Source organism: Ricinus communis, chromosome 7 (genome assembly GCF_019578655.1).
Source record: "Ricinus communis isolate WT05 ecotype wild-type chromosome 7, ASM1957865v1, whole genome shotgun sequence".
Taxonomy (NCBI): Eukaryota; Viridiplantae; Streptophyta; class Magnoliopsida; order Malpighiales; family Euphorbiaceae; genus Ricinus; species Ricinus communis.
The window spans coordinates 20,926,187-20,945,288 of NC_063262.1; positions in this window are offsets into that span (position 1 = coordinate 20,926,187).

Genomic DNA, 19,102 nt, shown 5'->3' on the forward strand with positions numbered 1-19,102 from the left:
ACAAAAAGAACTTATGGAAAGGAAAAGTAGTAGACCTAATAGTCCAAAAAATTCAAAATTTTGGGGAAGTTTACTGTTTTATTCAATCTTTTAAAAATTGTCGATTTAGGATTGATTTAATTAATTTAGTGCAATTTTGGTCGAATTAAATTATTTTTCAAGATTGAGCAATGTGAACACTGATATGAAGGCTGAGTAGGAAATAAGAATTCTAAATTGATGAGTCCTAATGCCACATTATTTATACACATTGCATAATTTTGAATTTCCATCTCCTAAATGATGTTTATGTTACTATCCACATTGCTTAATTTTGACCAGCAACATAATTTAGCTAAAATTGCACTAAGTTGGTCAAATTATGGCTAATCGATAATTTTCAAAAAATAGACCAAAGTAGAAAACTTCTACAAAAATTTGAATTTCTTAGACTATTACGCCAAAGTAATATTATTAACTATATGGAAATTTAATATATAATTAAAGAATGAAGACTAAATTATATAATATGGCAAAATGGATGAGAAAGATTAATTGCTCTTTTATTTTTTGTTAATCAATTGAAGAGTATTTTTGTCTTTCCATTTTTAATTTAATAACAAATTTAAAGGGAGAAATTAATAATAAAAAAATAATTTTGTTGTTATAATTATTACCGTGACCTAGTTGATTTAGGAGAAGCATACCCTAGTCTAGTAGGTTGTATGAATTTATCCCTTATCCTAATGAGATTAACCCTTTTCTAGTGAAACTGACCCTTATTAAGTTGATTTTATAAGAAATTAAACCTTAGTGAAGCTGACTCTAGCTAGATTGAAACAGACTGTTTAGATTATTAAAATTGACTTTAGTCAAATTAATTAGACTATAGTTCATTGAAATTAATTCTAGTCAAGTTAAAAGTAGGCCCTAGTCCATTAATTTGACCTTGGTAAGGTTGAAATAGACCCTAATCTCTAGAGGATTTTGATCTTTGTCAATTAACTTTAAATATATTAAATAATATTAAATGTATTCTAATATTAAATATTAATCAAATAAAATAATATAATTAAGTGTTTATTAAAATAAAATGATAGCTAAATATAATAGAAGGAATTAGTGATTATATAATGCCACCAATTTACTGTATATCTATTTTTATTATTTTTATAATTATTAAATTTTAAAGTTATTAAAGTAAAATGGTAATATCAAATACTTATTAAAATAAAATAATAAATTCTTATAATATATAATATATTTATAATTAAAAATAAAAATTAATTTTTAATTTAAATCATAAAATTATTAATAATTATACATTAGCGCAAATTCCAAGCACTGAGTATTCTCTGCCTGCTCAGATGCGTCAATCCACCTACCAACAAATAAGTGAGTCGGGGCTTGAGTCTCAGGAAAGGCAATTTGTGCTCAACTGAGTTTAAGAGGGCAGTTCGTGCTCGACGGTTGTACTTTGTGCTGGATCTAGATTGGGTACCTGAGTATGCGCACCACACGATTCTATCGCGAAGCGCTCTCTCAGGCGTTTCCACTCCTGCCTCCACAAAACATATAATCCTTATTTCCTAACTCACACCAGTACTTGTTAAAGCAGAGACTAGTTTCTTCATAGTATTACCTTTATCTATTATAAATAAATTTTCTATCATTTGATTTTTATATATATATATTAACTTGTTTCAAAAAAAAATCTACATATTAATAGATGAATTAATAAGAAATTAGAATAATTGTAATAAGAAAAATAAAAAATTTCTAATAATCTAATAGTAAATTAAAAAATTAGGATCTTTAAAATTAATCAAAGATTAAATAATTTTAAATGAGTAAAAATGAGTTGAATATAAAAGAATTAATCATTATTTATATTTTTATTTGAAAATAAGTAATTCCTAAAAATTATTTTGCATATTCTTTTTCCATTTTATGAAAAAATATGAAAAAGAATGAAAGAATACATTGGATTTGAATTAGATTTAGAATTAATCTATATTGATTGACTGTCTCCATTATTATGGCAAATAATAAAATATAATTAAATTAGAAAGGATAATAAATTAAGAAATACTAGTGGTCTACCCATGTGTTGCACGATAATTATTATTATTTTAATTATAAAATTAAATCGATAAATATAATTTATAATTTTTTAATATTTAATATTAATTTATAATATTCTTAAAAAATAGCAAACTAACTATTTTTAAATATTTTTATTTTTTAAAATTTTTAAAATTTTATTACTGTAATAATATAAAAATTATTTTAAATATATTTATTAATTAATTTTAGTATTATATAATTTAACAATATAATTGATATTACTATTTTTAGGATTAAAAATTTATTATATGATTAGAAAATTAATTTATTATTAAAAATATTATTTAAAATATTATTTTCTACAATTAGAATTATTATCTAATTAAAAAATTAATTTATTAGTTAATATAATATTAAAATATAATTAATGTGATATTCTTTAGGATATGATTAATATCATTATCTAATTGGAAAAGTTTTATTAGTTAATATAATATTTAAATTAATAGTACACATGTCAAAATAAAAATTCTACGTATCAAAAATTAAACACACGTGTCAAAAAATTTTAAGTTTCAGAAATTAATATATATATACCTTCTACATATTAGTGATTACTATTAAACCAACCTTCACCAATAAAGCACTTTCCCTCCTTATTTCCAACCTCCACCACTGCCCATACTATGAGATATATTTGGCTGTTGCCATCTCTAAAGAGCAACAAGCAACATGTGCTTTTCAACATCCATCCTTTCAGCCTTGTTTCAAAGCATGAAAATGCACATAGAACCTTTTAAAAATGTGTTTTCCTGGTTCATCCTTCTTATAGACCTTTAGAAAACAAGTTGCTCTAGCGTTACTGCTATTTATTTTATTCACATAGTGATATGACATGCCATATTCAACCACATGTCCCCCATTGATTTGGATAACACTTTAATCTTGGGACTTCTACAAATTTTGAATCCAACATACATGTGCTTTTTATTCCTAAGCATATCCTGAATCTCAAGTAATTTTAATCTTGGTTGAAATAGCAAAGACTTACACCTACAACACTTATGCCTAAGATGATAATGAAATTAGAAAGTATATTGCAGATATATTTATAACGTGTCTTGAATCTCACTCACGCTTTTTAATAGAATGTGCGCACAGACACATCTCTATTTTAGTGACGTCATTGTTTCATATAAAAATTATTTTATAAAAGTTATCTATTAAAGACATAATATTTTAAGCTATCATTAACATATATATGTAAATGATTATGGGCTAATTACGATATTAAAAGGAGATATAACCACATAATCAACCAATTAGGATGTTGATTTCATTATTGGCAGGTGTTCGTTAAGAGATACCCCGCTCGATGTAACTTCTAAGAAAGAGAAAATGCTACTAGTCGAGGATAGAAGTGTTCATAGAGTACTTAGGAGAGTTTATTTAATTAAGATTTTTATATTCTTTTTAAATAAATTATTTTAAAATTTTTTTAAAAATTTTTAATGACTTTTACAGAGTTTATAATTTAATGAATAACTTCTACATACTTTACTTAAAAATATTTTTATAGATATTGATAAACTTTTATTGATTTTCACAAACTATTATTTATCTATTATTTAATTATTTTAAAAAAATTTAATCATTTTACTTTTATTATTTTCTTCATTTTTCTGTTTATTTTAAATATTATTTCACATAATGTTATATGTAAAATGACAGACTTTATTTTATTGTTGTATTAAGTTCATACCAATTTTTAATTTTTTTTATCTCACAATATGAATATTATTTTTTTATCAAAAGAATAATTTTTCTTAAATGAAATTATCATATTATAATTTTTCTCCAATTAAACTACTAAATTCATGTCATACTCATTATCTTTTATTTATTACTTGTTTGATTAATACTTAAATCAATAATAATCACCTTTACTAAATTATTTAATAAAGACTTAAACTGAAAGTTATGCTTACCAACAGAAAAAATTATCCAAATAATCTTCCTAATAAAATCTAGAAGTCTATATATATGGTGGGGTTGTTTGCTCAAAACAACTCATTAAATGTATTATTTTAAATTCATATTTTTCATGAGGCCTTTTTAAAATTAAATTTAAAATTTTTAATTAATTTTTTTGTATGTGTAAGTACAAGAAAATATTATTAGCAAATAATTTTTAACTTCTAAAGTTTCATCATTTCTTATATTTTTTAGGATGGAGAATCTAGTAAAGAGAAATAAAGACGATAATGCGTGAAATTTTGAAAGAAGAAAGATAAGTTTTTTTAAAAAAAAAAAAAAATCTATTGAAATCTTGATGAAAAGTGAAAGAGAAATCTTGAGAACTTTTACTTATAACAATGCATTAAAAGTCATTAAGAGTATATGAAAGTTCATGTCTATAAAAGTCAATGACTTTTTAAATACTAGCTTACTTTTAAAGACTTTATAATAGTTGTAATCGAATACCTCATAACTTTTAATACTTTTTAAAAGTCTTTACAAGTCTATATTGAATACTACATGATTTATATAAAAATTTTCAAAGTCATTATTGAATACACTCTGACTTTTAAACTCCATTTAAATCATTAAAATTTTTAATTGAACACACCTTCCTTAATGTAATGAGGTTTATTGGAGATTTTGGATTTCGATCCTATTCAAAGATGAAACAAAAATCAGTCTAATAGAATTGACACTACAATTAGGGGTTTGTAGGCATTAGACCATGGTCTAGTTGATTCACAAGAAACATACCCTAGTCTAGTAGAGTTTGTATGAATTTATCCTTTATCTTGATGAGATTAACCCTTTTCTAGTGAAACTTACCCTTGCTAATTGATTTTATAAGAGATTAAACCCTAGTATATAGGTTTTGCAAGAATTTGACCCTCATCTTATAAAAATAGAGCCTACTCTAGTGAAGTTAACTCTAGCTATATTGAAACAAACTGTTTAGATTATTAAAATTGACTTTAGTCAAATTAAATTAAACCATAATCCATTGAAATTAATTCTAGTCAAGTTGAAAATAGGCCATAGTCCATTGATTTGACCTTGGTCAAGTTGAAATAGACCCTATTCTCCATAGATATTTGACCTTTATCAATTAAGTTTAAGAGTTAAACCTTTGTATAATGGATTAGACCCTAGTTTATGATTTAAGAACTAAACCCTAATTTAGTTGAATTGAAGGAAATAGACCAATCTTTGTTTTCAAAGATTGAAACCTTATCTTTGATCATAGGCCATGGTTTTTACAGTCTCTTATGTTTAACCCTTATCAATTGACTTCGAAAACTGATACGAAATCGAACCAGATACGTTCAAACACCAAGATGAGCAATGGTGAGAAACTCAAACTGATAAATGCTCTCCCTATTTATGAGGAAGCACCCTTACCAATAAGTTCGAATTATCGCCCCAAAATCTAACTTGAAAGTTTGCAATTGATTATGGAACTAACAAACTTAGCAATAGAACTACTAAGCCCTTTAGTTATAAATAGATGAAGAATGTTCAAACAACCCAAGAAACTAATAAAAAGTTAATTGATTGATCAAACATGTAGATGTGAAACTAAATCAAACAAGTTAATTTAATCTCAAGAAATTCAATAAGGAGCACCTTAAGGAATAAGAGTTAACAACTCAAATAAAATTTCATTCAGAAATATATATTGATCTTATTGTTTTAGCCGAAATACATAGCTTTATTTATAGAGTTTTGGAATGATTCTAAACCCTAAAAGGACTAAGAGATAAGGAATCAAAATCAAACCTTTAAAAACTCCTAATATGTGGCTAATCGTATCCCTATAAGAAAGGATAAGATAAAGAGTAATCTAACCCTAATTAAAATCCTAAATTCATAGGAGGAAGTTCTCTTTATCCAATACTTCCAAAAATAGAGGAAATTAACTAAAAACGGGTCCATTACGAATGTTTTCTTGAAAAATTTGAAGCTCTTTTTGTAGGCAGCTTATATACTGTAAGGCGTGGTCACGCCTTATGGAAGTTGAGCTTCTGCTCCCTTTCTGCACAGCTCATAGGTTGTAAGGCGTGGTCATGCCTTATGGAAGTTGAGCTTATGCCCTATTTGCTCATTAATAGCAATTGATGTCACTATCTTCAAGGCATTGCTATCATCATCAAAACCATCAAAAGCATCATCATTAGCCATCTTCAAAACATGCTCCAAGTAATAATTTAAGGCTTGCTTGAACTTCTTACTCCTTGCTCGTGTCATTGGTCCTCTATAGGCTAGTGGATCCATGCTAGTTGACTTAGAGGCATCCTTGGTTGCATCATTCTCCCCCTCTTCGAAAGGATTCGACCTCGAATCAACGCCTTCATCAAAATCAAAAGGAGACAAATCAACAACATTAAAAGTAGCACTAATATTATACTCACCAGGTAAGTCAACTTTGTATGCATTATCATTGATGCGCTCTATTACTTCAAATGGATCATCACCACGTGGCATCAACTTTGATTTCCTTTGGTTGGGAAACCTTTCCTTCATGAAGTGCACCCAAACTCAATCACCAACTTCAAATACCATCTTTTTGCAGCCCTTATTGTGTTGTTTGGTGATTTGTTCATTGCGCCTTACAAAGTTTGCATGCACTTGTTCATGCAGCTTCAACACAAATTCAGCCTTCTTTGTGCCATCTAAATTCACTTGTTCACTCAAAGGTAAAGCAACCAAATCTAAAAGACTCAAAGGAATAAAGCCATAAACAATCTCAAATGGACAAAATTGAGTAGAAGAATGCATACTACGATTACATGCAAATTCAACATGCGGCAAACAATCTTCCCATGTTCTCAAGTTTCGTTTAACCATGGCCCTAAGTAACTGTGACAAAGTTCTATTCACTACCTCAGTTTGACCATCGTTTTAGGGATGACATGTAGTAGAAAAAAGCAACTTAGTTCCCAATTTACCCCATAAGGTCTTCCAAAAATAGCTCAAAAATTTGGTGTCCCTATCACTAACAATAGTTCTAGGCATACCATGTAAAGGTACAATTTCTCTAAAGAACAATTCAGCAATATGTTGTGTATCATCGGTTTTTCTACATGCAATAAAGTGTGACATCTTTGAAAACCTATCCACCACAACAAAAATACTATCATGCCCATGCTTAGACCTAGGTAATCCAAGCACAAAATCCATAGATATGTCAATCCAAGGAGAATTAGGTATGGGCAAAGGCATGTACAACCCATTAGGTTGTGATTTAGACTTAGCTTGCTTGCATACAATACAATTAGCATATAATCTATTCACATCAGATTTTATCTTAGGCCAATAGAAATGATCATGCAAAACATCTAAAGTCTCTTAAACACCAAAGTGTCCCATCAAACCACCTTCATGTGACTCTCTCACAAGCAATTCACGCATAGAACACATAGGAATGCATAGACGTTTTTCTTTGAACAAAAATCCATCATGTCTATAAAATTTATCAATAGCACCATGTTCACAAGCATGAAAAATAGAACCAAAATCGTGGTCATCAACATACAAGTCTTTGATATACTTAAAACCAAGCAATTTTATTTCTAAAGAAGCAAGTAAAGCATACCTTCTAGATAGTGCATTGGCAACTACATTTTCTTTACCTTGCTTGTACTTAATGACATAAGGAATCGCCTCAATGAATTCCCTCCACTTAGCATGGTGTTTATCCAACTTGTTATGTCCCTTCAAGTGCTTCAATGCTTCATGATCCGTGTGAATGACAAACTCCGGCAAAACACTTACAAACATACTAAGAAGAGAAAATTTAAGATTATTAGTGTCAAATAAAGTTTCCTTGTATATAAGTACAAGTACTCGCCTATTTTCACTCAAAGCCTTTCTCATGTCTCACTCTCTAACTAAGAAACTCACTTTTTTCTCGCTTGTTTCCTTTTTTTCTTGCACCTTACTCATTCTTTTGCTCACATTTTTGCGCAAACCCTCACTAAACTCTCCTTTTACCACTCTTTGCTCTCGCCCTTCATTATTTTCCACACAACTCTCCTTTTGCTTGTGCATCTTTTCTTTTTCATGTGCACTCTCACACTTTCTTTTTTCTTTCTCATATGCTTCCATTCGGTCCATTAGAACTTTTTGTAATTCACAAACTTCTTTAGGACTTAATGGTGCCAAAACATACGGTTATCCATCCATTACAAAAGAATAAGCATTGGTTCGACCATTATGAATTATAGATCTATCATATGACCATGGTCTACCTAGCAACATATGACATGCATGCATGGGAACAACATCACATAGTACCTCATCATGATACTTCTTTATACTAAATGCAACCCGTACTTGCTTAGTAACTCTAATTCCACTTTGATCATTGAGCCATTGCAAGGTGTATGGCTTAGGGTGCTTAATAGTTGGAAGTCTAAGTTTATCAACCATCATAGCACTTGCTACATTAGTACAACTACCCCCATCAATTATTAAACTACAATTAGCATCATGGTTTTGTACTTTACATGTAGTATGGAATATGTTTTCCCTTTGAGCATCATCATCAATAGGTTGTAAATTAAGAGCTCTAAAGGTTACAAGTACATTACTAACCTCACCCAATTACACATCATCACAATCCTCCAACTCAGGCATGTCTAGGTAATCCTCCTCACTATGTTCGAATTCTTCATCACTCTCAAAGACCACTTCACCATTTCGAATTGTCATGGTTCGCTTTTTGGACATTGGGAAGATATATGCCTATACCCCAAACACTTGAAACATTGCACTTTCTTTGATTTGAGGTCACTTTGCGTCGTTGGCTTAGTGTTAACAACAAATTTAGGGACTGCCTTGATGTCCTTTGATGCCTCACGACCCTTGTTAGGGGGCTGGTTGCTTCCTTTCCATGTGTTACTCCATTTTGAGCTAGGGGCAGCACTTCTGCTCTTGGTTTTTAATTGCTTTTCCACCTTTACGGCCATGTGCAACATGTCCTCCATCTCTATATAATGCTGCAATTCAATTATGCTAGCAATATCACGATTTAAACCATATAGAAATCTTGCCATTGTGGCTTCCCTATCCTCATCTATATTGGCTCTAATCATAGCTATCTCCATAGATTGCCAATACTCCTCAACACTCTTACTACCTTGTACTAAATTTTGTAACTTGTTGTACAAATCCCTTTGGTAGTGCGATGACACAAACCTTTTACGCATAATGCGTTTAACCTCATCCCATGAACCAACTTCGGGTTCCCCATAATGCCTACGACCACTCACCAATTGATCCTACCAAATGGCGGTATAATCACAAAATTCAACAATAGCAAGTTTAACCTTTTTAGACTCACTATAGTTATGACATTCAAAAACCCTTTCAACCTTCTTTTCCCACTCCAAATAAACTTCAAGGTCATTCTTACCATGAAAAGATGGTATTTTCATCTTAATGCTACCTAAATTAGTTTCAATTTTGGGTTGGAGATTATGTCTAGACCCTTTAGACTCACTTTCTTGGTCATTATCAAAACCATCCCCTCTAGACGTTTTAGGCATATCATTCAATAACCTAGTTAATTTGTCATCTTGTTTTTGAAATTGTTTTTGCATATGTTCTACTACATCTCTCAATTTATAAGCTAAATTTTCCAAAGTCAATGGTTGTTCAGATGACATGGTTAAACCAAAAGAATAGAAAATAAAATAAAAAAGACGTGATCAAGTGTTATACTCTGGAGGCTTCTTATAGTCAAAGGCAAAACAAGAAAAGATCACTCCCTCACGTGTTTCACTCACAAAGAATTAAATTCCTTATAGAAATTAAATCAAATTATTCTAGTAATCACAAGAACAAATTTTTCACAACCTCTTAACGTTTATTAATTCTAAAGTTCAATAGAACACTCGTGAATCAATAAAACAAATTATAAGCGTGTGAACAAAACAAGCTTACAACTAATTGAACAAGACTCAATTAACCCAAAAGAAAAGCTTTTTAAGAGAAAACAAAAAAAATTACCCAAGTCAAAATTTCAAGAATGAAGATCAGCTCCAATCAATTAAAAAGAATGGCAGAATGAATCAATCAAGAATCAATTCTTCAAGAACTACCCAACACAAACGGTTAGGGTTAGTTTTCCGTTCCTTTCTTTTTTTTTTGAAATATGCCTTAGTATGCGGGAAACAATGAAAATAGTATACTTTTTTTTTTATAATGATGCGAACAGAAATTGAGATGAAATAAAAAATAGACTCTTAATTGAAAAGAAAGTAAACCAACTTACAAGTTTGGCTCTCATACCAAATGATACAAACTCGAACCGGATACGTTTAAACACCAAGATAAGCAATGGTGAGAAACTCAAACTGATAAATGCTCTCCCTATTTATGAGGAAGCACCCTTACCAATAAGTTCGAATTGTCGCCCCAAAATCTAACTTGAAAGTTTGCAATTGATTATGGAAATAACAAACTTAGCAATAGAACTACTAAGCCCTTTAGTTATAAATAGATGAAGAATGTTCAAACAACCCAAGAAACTAATAAAAAGTTAATTGATTGATCAAACATGTAAATGTGAAACTAAATCAAACAAGTTAATTTAATCTCAAGAAATTCAATAAGGAGCACCTTAAGAATAAGAGTTAACAACTCAAATAAAATTTCATTCAGAAATATATATTGATCTTATTGTTTTAGCCGAAATACATAGCTCTATTTATGGAGTTTTGAAATGATTCTAAACTCTAAAAGGACTAAGAGATAACAAATCAAAATCAAACCCTAAAAGACTCATAATATGTGGCTACTCTTATCCCTATAAGGAAGGATAAGATAAAGAGTAATCTAACCTTAATTAAAATCTTATGTCACGACCCACTTTGGGGGCCCATGACCGGCACTAGGGAATGGGTAGGCTTAAGGCCACCGAAACCCGTAGTAAGCCTTACCAACCCGCAAATCCATATATACAATTAACCAAATATAAAGTAGTCATAATTGTCTTGCATAATAAATCACCATACTACCAACAGGAGTCAGAACAGTTATATAAATTTTAGAATTTCCTACTGCGGATACTCTAGAGTAAAAATGACAAGTATAGAAGTACAAGATAATTACAAAGTCCGAAGAAGAAGAAGTCGGACTGTCGAATGTGCGATGGCGAAGGTCTTTAACTATCACCGAAAAAATTACAATCAAATAATCTAAGGACTATTGCAACATTCACATGATATATTAGTTATTCAGAATAATATACCAATTTCTGAATATAATTGCAATCATAATATATAATCATACACCATAGTAATAAAATGATAAAAGAAGATAGTGTAAATAAATAAAGACATTTTTACTTTCACGGGACGTGTGACTAAGTAGAACCCTAACCCCAAATTCTACTTGACCATTTTGGCTCTCTTAATCCAAATAAGATCAGGAGCAATGGCTCCGGTCACTTAAGTATCCAAATAAGAAATCTAGTAGTCATTCGGCTCTCTTAATCCAATAAGATCATGGCCAGAGCAATGCTCGACCAGGGACCTTACCTCCGGTCTGGTCACTTAAGTATCCAAATAAGCCGAGCAATGCTCGACCAGGGACGTTACCTCGGCGAATTTACACAAATCAGCCCAGAGAGCCATGCTCGACTAGGGCAAACCCATAAATATCTTATTACATGTCCATGATCATTATCGGTAAGACGCGTCCCGATGTAACCCATCGGTGACATGTTCTACAAGCTACATTTCCCAATTCGCAATCATCACATATAATAAATATCATTATCCGATGAACTCATCCAACACATATCGAAATAAAGATTAAAGATTTAAGATAAAACAACGTGCAATTTGTGAGGGAAAAATAATAACGTTTGTCTTATTATAACATACTAATAATAATATTTATATTATTTCAAATATTAATAATCAAGTGAAATCATTTATTTTGCGATACTAATAATCATATTAAGCACAAATTCTAAATAGCATATTAAAATCAGACTAGCAATAGCGCCAAAGATTAAATGACTTTAACTCACGGTTTGATCGTTCCGGTCCGCCTCTACGCCTCGGGTGGAGTTTGGCGGGAAAAGTCAATTATCTAATAACAAAAGACATACAATTAATAGACATTCGAAAATTCTTCCTAAACTTAGACCCTAAGGTCGACTGCCTAGAATTAAATTGGACTCGAGGATTCTGCCGAAAATTTGACAGAACCTCCCCTAAATTACGGATATTTACCCCCGTAAAACGGGTCCAGGACCTGCCAAAAACATATCAAACATGCTGGAATTTAATAACAGGAGCCGGGCCACAAGAGCTGCATTAATACTTTCCGACTCCAAAACACCACAATCCAAACAATTTAATTTGATTTATTTTTAAACTACCCAACACAAGCAATTAATAGCCTCAATAACATTCTAATATTATAACAAAATTTTCGAGTCTAATAAAATTGTACCGAGTTAAAAATTAAAATATTCGCGTCCAGAAACACTGGGGTCCGGGGCCGGTCTTGCCAATGTTTCTGGAATTCCAAATCCAAGAGCCACGCTGACTCAGTTGCGAGTCCTAAGTACAAGAGTTTTGGCAGAAAGTGGCCTTGGAGGCGGCGGATCGGGGCCGAAAAGTCGCCGCTCACGCTGACACTTCCCAAGGCCTGCCGGCAGGATTTTCCGACGGAAGAGGTTGCTTCCGGGGTTTTGGGGATGGGGAGTCCGATTCCGGCGTCGGTTATGGGAAAGGACGCGCAGGAGGCCGAATCGACGATGGCGACCTCTTCGTCCTTCGCTCGTCGCTAGCGGAAAGGAAGGAGGAGGGAAGGCGCGGCTAACTGAGCGGGCCGGCAAAGCACGTGGCGGTCTTGCAGGAGAAGCAGCAGCGGTCGACGCGGGGAGAAGGAGAAGGAAGGGAGAAAGGAAAAGGAGGAGGGGAGGGGAAAAGGAGAGTTTTTTTTTTTTTTACAACTAAGGGTGTTACATTCTACCCCCTTAGAAAAAAAATTCGACCTCGAATTTTAAACCATGGCCCACTTAGGATTGAAATAAATGAGGGTAGAGGCTTCTCATTTCACTTTCGGTTTCCAGGTACACTCTTCGGACAAATGATTCCGCCACAAAACTTTGACCATCTGAATAATTTTAGAGCGCAACTGGCGAACTTGAGTATCCACGATCGGTGGCCGCTCTCGTAAGTCAAATCTTCACCAACTTCCACATTTTGTGGTTGTAACACATGCGAGGTCCGAAATATACTTTCTTAACATCGATATGTGGAATCACCGGATGCACGTCGGCGGAAGTTCGGTGGCAAGTCTAGTTTGTATGCCACATCTCCAATTCCTCAATAATCTCAAAGGGTCCCACAACGAGGTGCCAATTTGCCCTTCTTGCCGAACCGCATGACACACCACGCATAGGAGACACCTTCAAGAATACATATTCCCAACACTGAATTCCACGTGCTTCCAGTTTTGGATCCGCATAACTTTTCGCCTACTAAAAGTCATGTTTCATTTCGAATAGCAGGAATCTTTTCTGAAGTGATCTGAACCAATTTCCGATCCTGCTAACTTCCGTTCACCAACTTCTTCCCAACATACGGGGGATCTACACTTCCGACCATACAAGGCCTCGAAAGGTGCCATTTTGATACTTGCGTGATACCGTTATTATCGCGAATTCGACCAACGGTGAATACCAATCCTATTGACCACCAAAGTCTATCACGCACATCCAAGGCATATCCTCTAAAGTCTGAATAGTCCTTTCTGATTGTCCGTCCGTCTGAGGATGGAAGGCCGTATTGAAGTCCAACCTGGTACCAAGTTCCTCTTGCAACTTTTTCCAAAACCTTGAAGTAAATTGCATTTATGGACACTATGGAAACCGGGACGTGAAGACTGACAATCCTTTCCGGATACACTCTTGCATACTTAGCTACAGGTAGGTAGTCTTACTGGGAAGAAAATCGCTGACTTAGTCAATCGATCCACAATTACCCAGATGGAGTCATAACCAGCAAAAGTCTTGGGTAAACCTGATACAAAATCCATAGTAATCCTTTCCCATTTCCACTATGGTATAGGAAGCGGCTACAGTAAACCAAACGGCTTCTGATGCTCTAATTTAACTTGCTGAGACGTCAGACATTTGGAGACAAACTCTGCTACATCTCTCTTCATCCCGCTCCACCAATAATTTCCTTTCAAATCATGGTACATCTTTGTGGAGCCGGATGCCTAAGTTGTACAGTTATGAGAGCTTCTTCTAAAATCTCCTTCCTGAGATTATCCACATCGGGAACACATGCCTAGAGCCCATCATGAGGGTGCCATCATCATTTATAACAAAGTTATTAGCTCGACCCTGCTGCACATCTTCCAAGATTTTCTGCAACTGTGGGTCCCGATTCCGAGCCATCCCGATTACGTCGCTGACCACAAGACCTAATCCAAATGTGCTAATAATGCACCCGATTCTAATATCTCCACCGTGTAACCTTTGATCATACAGTTCATGCAACTCTCTAACCAAGGGCTCTCTTCTACACCGACATGAGCAAGACTACCCACCACTTTCAAAGCATTAGCCACAACATTCGCATTACCCGGGTGGTAGAGAATATTACAATCATAGTCCTTCAGAAGCTCTAACCACCTTCTCTGCCTCAGGTTCAAATCCTTTTGTTGAAAAATATATTTTAAGCTTTTATGATCCGTATAAATCTCGCACGTCTCTCCATAGAGATAGTGCCTCCAAATCTTTAATGCAAAAATTACTCACGCCATCTCCAAATCGTGGGTCGGGTAATTTTGTTCATGCTTCTTCAATTGCCTAGACGCATAAGCTATTACCTTTTCATTTTGCATCGAACACAACCCAAACCCACTCTAGGCCGTGCATGATACACCGTGAATCCACCAGTCCCGGAAGGTAAGGTCACACCGAGTCAAGTCAAACAGTCCTTGACTTTGAAAGCTTCTTCACACGCCACCACCGAAACGACATTTTCCGAGTCAACTTAGTCAAAGGCGCTGCTATCCTCGAAAAGTCTTGCACAAATCGTGGTAGTAGCACCCTAGAAAGTTACGCACATTCACCACCGGCACCACCGGGTTGGCCTCGCCATTCGATCCGCTCCACTTCTTAGGGTCCTTGAATACCCTCTTTGTACACTATGTGCCTAGAAAAGCAACGCTTTCCAACCGAACTTCGCACTTGGAGAACTTAGCGTACAATTGATGTTCCCTCAAAGTCCGAAGTACTATCCTCGAAGTGCCACGCGTGCTCCTCTTCGCTTTTGAATAAACCAAGATATCATCAATGAATACGATGACAAAACGATCCAGAAATTCCTTGAACACTCGATTCATCAAATCCATAAAAGCCGGGCATTAGTGAGTCCAAAGCGACATCACCGAAACTTATAATGCCCATAACGCGTCTTTGAGCGTCTTTGGCACATCTTCACCACGGATCCTTAACCGGTGATACCCCGATCGTAGATCAATCTTGGAGAAATACACCGCCTCCCTGAAGGCCGATCGAATAGGTCATCGATGCGAGGAAGCGGATACCGACACGAATCGTCACCTTATTCAGTTCTTGAATCGATGCGTAGACGCAAGGTACCATCCTTTTCTTCTACGAGCGAGGCAGGCGCACCCCAGGAGAGCGTACTAGTCTAATGAAACCCTTATCTAGTGGAGGTCTGCAATCCGCTCCTTTTTAGCCTCTCTAACTCGGCCCATTCGATGGGCGGCAAAGAAATAGGTGTTGTGCAGTATCCGTCCGATACGATTCTATCTCTATTGGGCGGTAATCCGGTGGTTCTTCCGGAAACACATCAAGAAACTCGCATGAAAACCACCGGAACGTCTTCGACGCAACCTTTCCTTGCAGAGGTATCCCTAACCAAAGCCAAATATCCCTGACATCCACGGCCAAGCATCCGCCTACTGCAATCGGCCGACACGAGGGTTCGAGGAGAAGGTATACCGCTCCACCTTTAAAATAGAACTCCGAGTCTCGTGGAATTGAAAAGTCAACTTGTTTCTCCCTGCGGTCAACATGGCGAAATGCATAGCTAACCAATCCATTCCCAATATCACATCAAAATCCATTACATCTAAAAGAATTAGGTCAAGAACCAAATCCGTCCCTCAGCGGACATCGGACACGACGGATACCGACATCGTTCTAAGGCCTTACTTAGCGTGGTGACCGACATCTAATTCAAGCCTAGCGGTGTGGACATCCAATCTTAAGGCAAAACTAGGCGATAATGAAGAATAGGTGGCCCGTGGTCTAACAAAACTCTAGCCTCGGAATGACAAACAAGAATAGTACCCGACACCACGGCATTTGAGGCTCGGCGCATCTTGAGGAGTAAGGGTAAACACTCTAGCTTGCCCCGGCCTAACTGCTGAGACCACAGGCTCGACCTTGAACCCCGCCCCGGACCGGCCTCCCCAAGATCTACCTCCAAAACTACGGCCTACCGGCCAACAAACTGAGATCCATCTTGAAATGTCCCGGGGTTGCAGGGAAAAGTCGGGTCGGTCGCCTCAGCTGACGAGCCTTGTGGAAAAGGCCGGTCGACTGAAATAGCGAGGACACTCTCGAGCCATATGTCCCATCTCACCACACCTAAAGCAGGCTCCACTTGGATGTTAGGCACGGTCCACGATGTGACACGCCACACATCCGACAAGTCTTGCCGGCCCTTAAGAGCCATGCCTTGAACTCCGCCCACTACCACTGGAAGCCCGACAGTCTCAGATCCTCGCTACTCCTCCGATTACGCCTACCCTTTCATGGATGCGGTGACTTCTCTCGCACGGCCTCGCTCCGGTACCTCAGAGTAACTTCCACTACCATAGTACGGCAGACGGTGTCATGACCGATCGACCTCAACCCGGTTTTCTTCTTCCTACAATCGTCAGTCCCTTGACTAAACCCTCGTGGCGTCATCTCCATCCGCCTCGCCATGTCGAACTTCTAGGAAGCCGCTCCTCCTAGATTGAACCAAGGAAACAAACTCGGGCCGAGCCTGAAATGTATTTGTTGTTCTTTTGCTCCTCAGTCCCCGGCGACAAGGTGCATACCTACTCGGTTAAACAAATTGCACTGGTGTATTCGACCACAGATGATTCTCCCTTAACTAACCTTTCAAACCTCTCCTGTACTCACCGCTTACACCGAAAGGGATGAAGTACTCTTCGAATCGCTCTGAATTGCCTCAACGACAACCCATCCAGAAAGGGGCGGATATAATCTCTAAACCACTGGGATGCTATTCCCTTCAAGGAAAACCCGGCCATCTCGATGGTCCTCCTGTCGGAAAGGCAAATCGGACGCCCTCTTTCAACCTCATCCAAAAAGTCCAAAGGGTCTCCACCGTCCCATCAAACTCCACAGTCTTAACTTGGTATACTCAGACATAGGGACATCGTCCGAATTCTTGATACCGGACCCACTAGCACGACTTCCTGCACCTTGAGCAGACTGCTGCTGCTGGAAGACTAGCAACTGCTCTAAAGCCCTCTGCATCCCAGTCATACCGGACACAAAAGCCTCCACTAGAATTTCACGACTCATGTACCTCCCGAGCCTCGCCTGATCCTGGTTGGTACCGCCGAGGCCTACCTCGCCTTCGGTACCATGGGGTGGGTCAGGGTCCGAGGAGCCGTCGAGCGTAAAACTCATCTTCGCCTTCCCGGGCCGATCACTGCAGCTACCGCCGTTCTCGGCATTGGCAAGAGCTGAAAATGAACAACAAGTTATTAACCCAACAGACTCTCTAACGTATAAGCGCAGATACTAGAATCAACGAAACATGCAAGGACAGACTCAATTTTTCCTAGTTCCCGCAGTAGTTTAGAAAGCTAACCTAGATCGAAGGAAAAACTAAACCTAAGCTCGATACCAACTTTGTCACGACCCACTTTGAGGGCCCATGACCTATGACTAGGGAATGGGTAGGCTTAAGGCCACCGAAACCCGTAGTAAGCCTTACCAACCCGCGAAATCCATATATACAATTAACCAAATATAAAGTAGTCATAATTGTCTTGCATAATAAATCACCATACTACCAATGAGTCGAACAGTTATATAAATTTTAGAATTTCCTACCTGCCGGATACTCTAGAGTAAAAATGACAAGTATAGAAGTACAAGATAATTACAAAGTCCAAGAAGAAGAAGTCCTGACCGCCGAATGCGCGATGGCGAAGGTCTTTAACTATCACCCGAAAAAATTACAACCGAGATCACGGGTCTAGAGTGAGTCAAAATCAAATAATCTAAGGACTATTGCAACATTCACATGATATATTAGTTATTCAGAATAATATACCAATTTCTGAATATAATTGCAATCATAATATATAATCATACACCATAGTAATAAAATGATAAAAGAAGAGAGTGTAAATAAATAAAGACATTTTTACTTTCACGGGACGTGTGGCTAAGTAGAACCCTAACCCCAAATTCTAACAGCCATTTTGGCTCTCTTAATCCAAATAAGACTGGCGCCCCGAGAGCAATGCTCGACCAGTGACCTTACCTCCACCGTCACTTAAGTATCCAAATAAGAAATCTAGTAGTCATTCGGCTCTCTTAATCCAATAAGATCGGGCGCCCCGAGAGCAATGCTCGACAGGGACCTTACCTCGGTCCGTCACTTAAGTATCCAAATAAGCCGAGAGCAATGCTCGACTAGGGACCTTACCTCCCGTAATTTACACAAATCAGCCCAGAGCCATGCTCGACCGTGGCAAACCCATAAATATCTTATTACATGTCCATGATCATTAATCGGCATGTTCTACAAGCCACATTTCCCAATTCGCAATCATCACATATAATAAATATCATTATCCCGATGAACTCATCCAACACATATCGAAATAAAGATTAAAAATTTAAGATAAAACAACGTGCAATTTGTGAGGGAAAAATAATAACGTTTGTCTTATTATAACATACTAATAATAATATTTATATTATTTCAAATATTAA